General features: G+C 40.6%; 1 protein-coding gene across 1 annotated transcript in view; it reads right to left on the reverse strand.

The window, feature by feature from the left end:
- Positions 1-8,584, reverse strand: part of LOC136876416 (uncharacterized) — a 574,260-nt gene extending 565,676 nt beyond the window's left edge. The window contains exon 1 of the mRNA XM_067150371.2: positions 8,452-8,584. The gene's annotated coding sequence lies outside the window, so the exon portion shown is untranslated. The remainder of the gene's footprint in view (positions 1-8,451) is intronic.
- Positions 8,585-9,066: the final 482 nt, after the last annotated feature.

Below are 9,066 nucleotides of genomic sequence, written 5' to 3' on the forward strand. Positions count from 1 at the left end.
AGGGAGACAGGCAGGCAAGGTCCAATTCCTTTGGTTCGGGAGCACCAGTGAATAACCAATAATCTTCTACACAAACAATGGGGAGCAGAGGTGACCAGCTGACTGGGAGGCTAATTACAAGTAGTGAATTCCTGTCATTCTGAATACAAACGGGAATCCAATATTGAAATTGTACAATTTGTTTTAAAAATATTGTATGAATTGTTTCTTAATTTAAGCTAGAAGAACGCCTGTGTATTAACCAACTTGCGTGTGCTCCGTATAATTATGTTTGTTGTTTATCCAACCCTTGTCCCATTTCCCCACGGGGTCGGGTATGAGCGAGATGAATCCGTCATGGCGGGATTTTATGACCAGATGCTCTTCCTGACGTCAACCTCATCGGAGGAGTTAATGAGATGAAATGAATAATGTGATATATGATAGTAGGGAATGGATCAAACCCTGTGCCGGCATATAGCCTACTCCTGTCAAAAAGCACCAAGGGGTCCGCTCAAGGCTTAACGCCCCCATCCGACGGACGAATCACCATCAACAGCGCCATATGCCCTCACTCCATAAAAGCACTGCGGAGAGGTTTGGAATTTAATCAAGGCTTTTGGCACGCAATCTAGTGATTAGAAATTGTATACCACCACCTCCCCTTCCCTGCCGGCCAACATTCTGATGGTGAAAATTTTTTCGACCAATGGGACTCGAATCGGCTAACCTCAGTCTCAGACCGTTTAGATTACAGCGCCTTAACGATCATGGCCACCAGGCGGGCTTGTGCTCCGTATAATTATAATGTATCCAATTTGCATGTACGACGTATTTTATAAGTTAAGTCACTGTGAAGTGGAGGCTGGAGGAATGCAGATAGCAGACGACACCAAGTAAAGAAAATATTGCATTTATTCTTGTTGTAATTAAAATGACATGAACAAGACGTTGTCCAATTAGGTTAAGATGGTAGAGTTTAATCGTAGGAGTGAACTTGCGTACCTAATACTAACAATAACCGTGATGAATTTGCTATAATAATCATATCTCTATTCCCAAGAAAGCCGGTGCTGACAAGTGTGAAAACTACCGCACCATTAGTTTAGTATCGCGTGCCTGCAAAATATTTTAACACGTATTCTTTACAGAGGAACGGAAAGACAAGTTGAAGCTGAGTTGGGAGAAGATCAATTTGGCTTCACAAGAAATGTAGGACTTTACGTCTGATCCTAGAGGATCGAATTAAGGAGGACAAGCCCATATACATGGCGTTCGTAGATCTAGAAAAGGCATTCCATAATGTTGATTGGGCCAAGCTATTTACTATTCTGAAGATGACTGGGTTCAGATACCAAGAACGAAGAATTAGCCACAATCTGTATAATAATCAGGCTGCAGTCATAAGAATCCAGGGCTTTGAAACAGAAACTGCAATCCAGAAAGGAGTGAGGCAAGGCAGCAGTTTGTCCCCCTTCCTTTTTAATGTTTACATAGAACAGGCAGTAAAGGAAATCAAAGAGGGATTTGGAAAGGGAATCACAATCCAAGGAGAGGAAATCAAAACCTTGAGATTTGCCAATGATATTATTTTATCTGAGACTGCAGAATATCTCGAGAAGCTGCTGAATGGTATGGACGAAGTCTTTGGTAAGGAATACAAGATGAAAATAAGTAAGTCCAAAATAAAAGTAACGGAGTGCAGTCGAACGAACGCAGGGGATACAGGAAATATTAGATTAGGAAATGAAGTCTTCAAGGACGTAGATGAATTTTGTACTTGACAAGATTAAAACAATCCTATGTTAATTTTAAGGACACTTCCTCTAAAGCATTACTTTGTCAATTTTATATATTTTTCATCTAAACAGTGTTATGTGGCTGAAGATGTTGATAATATACGAAACATGTACCACTTTTGACCATTAAAAATTGCCTTAAGCAATCATTGTATCGACTAGGTGGAAAATAAATTAAATACTTAATTGTGAATCTATTGAAGTGCGATACGGACCATGAAGCTGATTTTATGTAATTAGCTAAATTTGACGAGAAGAAGAGATAGAATGATAGGACACGTCTTAAGACACCCAGGACTTGTTCAGTTGGTTTTTGCAAGTTGCTTTACATCACACTGACACAGATAGGTCTTACGGCGACGATGGGACAGGAAAGGGCTAGGAGTGGGAAGGAAGCGGCCGAGGCCTTAAATAAGGTACAGCCCCAGCATTTGCCTGATGTGAAAATGGGAAACCATAGAAAACCTTCTTCAGGGCTGACGAAGTTGGTTTTGAAGGAAGTGTAGGCGGTAAGAATGCTAGGGGTAGACCAAGGTATGAATGTGACAAGTGCATTAATTCAGCCGTGAGCCACCACATTTCTAATGTTACAAGCAAGTGGAATTAGTGCAATTTTACTTGGAGAGCGTCTCAGAGGAGAGATGTGTTCATTGTGATGTCCATGAACCCACCCTCCTGCCCCAAGAAACACATTTACTTTTATAACCTAACTCCTCTGCGAACCATGTGACCTTGCCGCGGTGCGGAGGCTTGCGTATCCCAATGATGCAGATAGCCAAGCCGCAGGTGATATTGTTGTTTTATCTGAGACTGCAGAAGATCTCGAGAAGTTGCTGAATGGTATGGACGAAGTCTTGGGTAAGGAGTACAAGATGAAAATAAATAAGTCCAAAACAAAAGTAATGGAGTGCAGTCGAACGAAGGCAGGTGATGTAGGAAATATTAGATTAGGAAATGAAGTCTTAAAGGAATTAGATGAATGTTGTTACTTGGGTAGTAAAATAACTAACGATGGCAGAAGTAAGGAGGACATAAAATGCAGACTAGCACAAGCAAGGAAGAGCTTTCTTAAGAAAAGAAATTTGCTCACTTCAAACACTGATATAGGAATTAGAAAGATGTTTCTGAAGACTTTCATCTGGAGCATGGCATTGTATGGAAGTGAAACATGGAAGATAATTAGCTCAGAAAGAAAGAGAATAGAAGCTTTTGAAATGTGGTGTTACAGAAGAATGCTGAAGGTGAGATGGATAGATCGAATCACGAATGAAGAGATACTGAATCGAATTGGTGAGAGAAGATCGATTTGGCTAAATTTGACGAGAAGAAGAGATAGAATGATAGGACACATCTTAAGACACCCAGGACTTGTTCAGTTGGTTTTTGAAGGAAGTGTAGGTGGTAAGAACGGTAGGGGTAGACCAAGGTATGAATATGACAAGCAGATTAGAGCAGATGTTGGATGCAAGAGTTACGTAGAAATGAAAATGTTAGCACAGAGGGTGGCATGGAAGGCTGCATCAAACCAGTCTATGGACTGATGACTCAAACAACAATTAAGATTATTACACGGCATTTTCATTTCTGAAGTAGTTACTTGTATTCCTATTAGCCAATGTAAAGTGGCATGTGATCTCCTTCCCGTGAAGAATGTTGATCATAATCCGTTACCAAACATAGCACAATAAAAGCGCCAGATCCTATCCTAACCGTCCAGACCAATCGTGTTTCTGCATGAAACTAGGGCCCTAGGGCCGCTTCGCGGCTTCTAACCGTCCAGGCTAATGGTGTTGTCCACGGCAAGAATCCTAACCGTCCAGACCAATCGTCTTGTCTACGGCAAGAATCCCAACTGTCCAGACCAATCGTCTTCCATCCAGACCAATCGTCTTTCCTCACGAAACTAGGAGCCTAGGGCTACTTCACAACTTCTAACCGTCCAGACCACTGATCTTGTCCACGGCAAGAATCCTAACCATCCGGACCAATCGTCTTGTCCACGGCAGGAATCCTAACCATCCAGACCAATCATCTTGTCCACATGCTATCCTAACCGTCCGCACGGCAAGAATGGGGAACAATCGAAGCATAGTGCCTAAGTACAGCGCTTGGCAGCACTGAGCACTGCTGCAGAACATCCTTTCCGAGAAGGCCGCGAGTGAGTAAACAAACAACAGTCGTTACGTGCCTGTGTAAATGGTGGCTCACGGGCCGAACTAACGATATGAGAAGCACATCAGCAGATGTAGGATGCAACAGTTACAAAGAAATGAAAAGGTTAGCACAGGATAGGTAGGCATGGAGGGCTGCATCAAACCAGTCTATGGACTGATGACTCAAACAACATGTCCAAAAATATTACCGTCCAATGGAGGTGTCACGTGGAATACTAGAGGCCTAGGGCCGCTTCGCTGCTTCTAACCTGGGTGCAAGCCCCCAGACTCTTTGTTTGATCTAGACCAATGGCTTTGTCACTAACTTACCCCAATCAATCCACACCAATTAAAAAGTAGAACCACCGGGCGAGTTGGCCGTGCGCGTAGAGGCGCGCGGCTGTGAGCTTGCATCCGGGAGATAGTAGGTTTGAATCCCACTATCGGCAGCCCTGAAGATGGTTTTCCGTGGTTTCCCATTTTCACACCAGGCAAATGCTGGGGCTGTACCTTAATTAAGGCCACGGCCGCTTCCTTCCAACTCCTAGGCCTTTCCTATCCCATCGTCGCCATAAGACCTATCTGTGTCGGTGCGACGTAAAGCCCCTAGCAAAAAAAAAAAAAAAAAAAAAAAAAAAAAAAAAAAAAAAAAAGTAGAACCAATAGAGGTTCTCACGCAGGATACTAGAGACCTAAGGGCCGCTTCGCGGCTTTTAACCCGGGGGCTTATGCCCACAGACCCCCTTTGCTTTATCCAGACCAATGGAGGTGTCGTGAGGGACCCAGTTTGCTTGATCCACACAAATGGCCTAAACCTATCCAGACCAATGGCTGTGTCACTAACCTACCCTAACCAATCCAGACCAATTCAAACGTAGCCCCACTGTACTAGGACTAGTACTTTATATGAACAGTTGGCAGCTCTATCCACAGCACGATCATGCCCGTCGTGAGACGCAAGCAAGAGAGAAACAAATGACAGTGCAATTGCGCCTGATGTGTGTGCTGGAAAGTGGTAAGTTTAACTGAACTTTTGCTCGTTCGACTTATGTATTTATTGTGCATTTGTGTATTTCTTGTGTGCACGTTGGTAACGGAATACATTTTACTTCATTGCTGGGAGTGACGTCATATCCCATTGTGTCTCACGCAATGGAAATGCTGGTACGTAGTTAGGCGATGGACTATGGTACGTGATAAATTATATTAGGTTATAATTACTTCAAGGGGAGGGCAGGTGGGTTCTTGGCTGTCGCAGTGAACACATCTCTCCTCTACAAGGTATTCCAGTTAAGATTTCTAACATACTGCATCCTTATCTATCTATATATATATATATAGTAGTTTGTCTGTACAATGCTTAAAATTTGAAAAGAATGGTATTTCTGAATCGGTCATGTCCATAGCAACAAGGAAATGCACTTTTTACGTTTACGTAATTTCTGTCTGTAGGTATGTATGTACACGCATCACGAGAAAACAGCTGAAGAGAATTGAATGAAAAAAGGTATGTGAAGTCGGGAGATGAGCCACTACAATCTAGGCTATAAATAATTTTACTCACGCTGAGTGAAATGGTAGTTTAGGGAAAGGCCTAAAATTGAATTCTCAAATATTCATATTATTAGTGGTCCTATCGATAAATACTACATAACTAAAGTAATATAGAATTAAATTTCCGATAATTTATGTCATACATTATTAGCGTACTGGCTTTGATAACACAGATATTCATGAATTTGTATTTTTGTTGCCAAGTCCATATTAACGCCAAGCCACGAGAAAATGGGTTAACAGAATTTAATGAAAGTCGGTGTATAGAGTCGGAGAATAAGAAACTATAGTCTAAGTTATAAACAATTTTATTCGCCCTGTATGAAATTGTAGTTTAGGGGAAGGTGCATAAAATTTAATTTTTAAATACCTATGTTATTGGTGCCATCAAAAAGTACTACATAACAAAAGTTATAGAGAATACAATATCCGACCATTTATGTTTTATTTAATTTTACCATACCGACTATGATAAGAGTGGTATTTCAGAGTCAGAAGGATATTAAATGTATGTGAAGGCCTAAAATATTGAAAGCACATAACACTGATCAATGACCATTGTTTGTAGTGATGTTCTTTGTCTCTTATGCTGCCGCTCAACTCCAAATAGATGGGATTACTGATGCATACCGAGTATATCAGCCTGACTGAAGATTGGCAGGAAGTAGCTGGGGAGTTAGAAAACTTTCTTCTTTAGCATGTCATTCCTCTAGTTCATACATTTTCTGATACCGTACTGCTGGTACGTAACTCAATGGTTCATCATAGTATTCGAGCTATTCGACCGCTACTCTGATGCGCTGTTTTGAATGAGCAGTGAGCACTCTTAAGGCAGAGGATCACTTAGTAGTAGTAGTAGTAGTAGTAGTAGTAGTAGTAGTAGTAGTAGTAGTAGTACGACTGGTCTAGAATTACAATTTAGGCATATTCCAAATTATAGCACCACAATTCACTAAATAACCCAAAATTCAGAGCCGTTTCTTAAAAAGAGCTTCTTCCCCTTCACTTTTATTAAATTCTATATTCATTTTATTAAAAATTGGCAGTAAAGAGGGGGTTTCTCCTCTGGGTTGGAGGAAAAAATTGCCTCCAAGTCAGATAGATTATTCCGCCGCCAGTGTAGTGAATTGAGATTTACCGACTCATCAGGTACTCCTAGGAAACAGAGTAGAAAAAGGCATAGTTTTTGCCCTGGGACTCTCCACTATTCGACACCCCACCCCCCCCGAAAAAAGACTAAGAGTGTTCACGGATCATGGCTGTCTGCAGCATGGTCATTCCAGCTCTGGAACTTTGGACTGTTAGATCGGCAGAGTAGTACTGTTCGTTAAAAGGGAGAAAATGTGTGGTTTTTCATTTGATCAAGTATTTCATGTGAAATCACCCGGCATTGCTTTTACTTGTGCAATTCCTACTGACGTCATTGTAATGACCTATGTTCATTTTAGTTGGGAAAACCAGTAAAACAGTCTTTCTAAGGATGTAAAACGGCAGGTGGAAAGTGAGTGCCATTATAATGCAATTCTCCAACCTGATTGTGACCCATTACAATGAAAATTCCCTAACGCAGTCTTGATATGAGAAAAGACGTTTGGTCACATCCTCGTCGCGTTTCTAGGGTAAAGTTAAGAGCTATGCAATTTAATACGATCTTGCTCACAACGTATACTCTACCTAACCTACAATTCAGTATACAATGTAGAATTCCATAGCGAAGCACGGGTACATCAGCTAGTCATGCTATAAACTAGTCATGCTGTAAAAGTGTGGTAAGTCATACTGAATTTCTACCCTTTCTCCACATAATATGTATAAAAAAATGTATAATATTACTAAGAATATGAAAAACAAAACAGAAGTATAACTATATCAGAACCACAATTTGCTGGAATTTCATTTTCATTTTTCTACAAGTAAAGGAATGAAATATGTAATTGTAATTACATAACAATCTAGGCACTGGTGATAATATTTCAACTAAGAACTCTGACCATAAATTCTATCATAAATGTTCTGTCACCTAAGGTTCAGTAGTGCATGAATGGTATCCTGTGTTTATTCTGAGGACAACATAGCCATAATGAGAGAGAGACAGAAGATCAAACAGACAACATAAACATGATAGCCAGAAGCAGATTACTAAGGATCACCTACAGCAAGACACGATGAACACTGTTTGGAGATTGGAAAGCACCGGAAGGTACCCTGCAAAGGGTAGACATGTGAAAGTACCAGGTAGAATATATAACAGCCAAAACAGGAGCAGCATGGGAGGGGTGGAGAGGAGGGGGTGATAAAGATACGGGTGACCCACCCAGTAAAGAGACAAATGTACACCCGAAAAAACATATAAACAGATGCAAAGATCAGACATTAACTGATAATGCAATGGTGAGAAACACAGTAATGCTGCAAGCGACCGAGAAAACATTAGGAAGACATAGGGCAGAACAACTGGAGAAATGGAAACAAATCAAAAAACTAAAAAGAGGTGAAAGATGGGAGCGAAGATCAAAGGACGAATTGCGCTGGAACATCTGAGAAGAGAGGAGAAAGAGTGTGAAGGTGTTCAGGGAGAAGAGAATCCAAACAATCACATAGCTACCCGCGGCACTACAGGCGCCGAAACTAAAGACAGAGCCGAAGGAAGATCGTAGGAATCAATTTATCAATCGCTGGCATACTTAAGAAACGTACAATAAAACAACGAAAACATTCCCTAATCCCGGAATTCCGCGAGACGTCGAACTGTACCACTCGCAAATATATTACACACCACGCAGGAGAAAAGATACTTACCAAAACCAAACCTACGACCCTAATACTCCAAGAATGATGTCCAAAAAAAAAAAAACCACGAATATTAGGTATATACAGGATACACGACTCTCAACTGGTTTGTCAATCACCTACGACGCATAACCTACGATAAACAATCAGAAAGCGTTTTGGGGTTAAGTTATTACCTCCTCTAAAGCACTATCTTCTGATTTCTTAATGTTCTGACAATTCTCGGATGATATCACTCAGCATTCACTTTTCATCACTACTAATTATTACCCTCAATACCAAAGCCGGCAATTTACAAGCTACTTGCCGCCATTGCAATTACCAAGGATCATGTTTCTGTTTCTGTTTCTTCGTCTTCTTCTTCTTGCTGAAGGTGACGGGGTTTGGGTCTCTTTTTGGACTATTACCCAGTCACCATATTTAGGGAGTATCGTCCCGCTTTTTGTTGATATAAACAGATAGTCCATACGTATCACTTAATATAGAATTTTATTCATTCGTGTACTTGTAATGTTCATGTCAGTGCAAATCATTATCTAGAGGTATATTCAAAGTCGAGGCACATTGGTTAAACGATGGGGGTTCAAAGAATGTAGAAGTGTAAGTCCTGTGATAGATCAAAATCTGTTTATTTGCAAATGAGGTGTCTACCTCAGTGGCAAATGGTACACTAAAATACATTATTGTCAAGCACTAGATATTAAATTAAAAAGATAAGAATGTTTTTCCAAAATACAACATTATACAAATTATGCTAACAATTTTTTCTATTAAACACACAGCTCATCCTT

This window comes from Anabrus simplex, chromosome 6, assembly GCF_040414725.1.
Source record: "Anabrus simplex isolate iqAnaSimp1 chromosome 6, ASM4041472v1, whole genome shotgun sequence".
Taxonomy (NCBI): domain Eukaryota; kingdom Metazoa; phylum Arthropoda; class Insecta; order Orthoptera; family Tettigoniidae; genus Anabrus; species Anabrus simplex.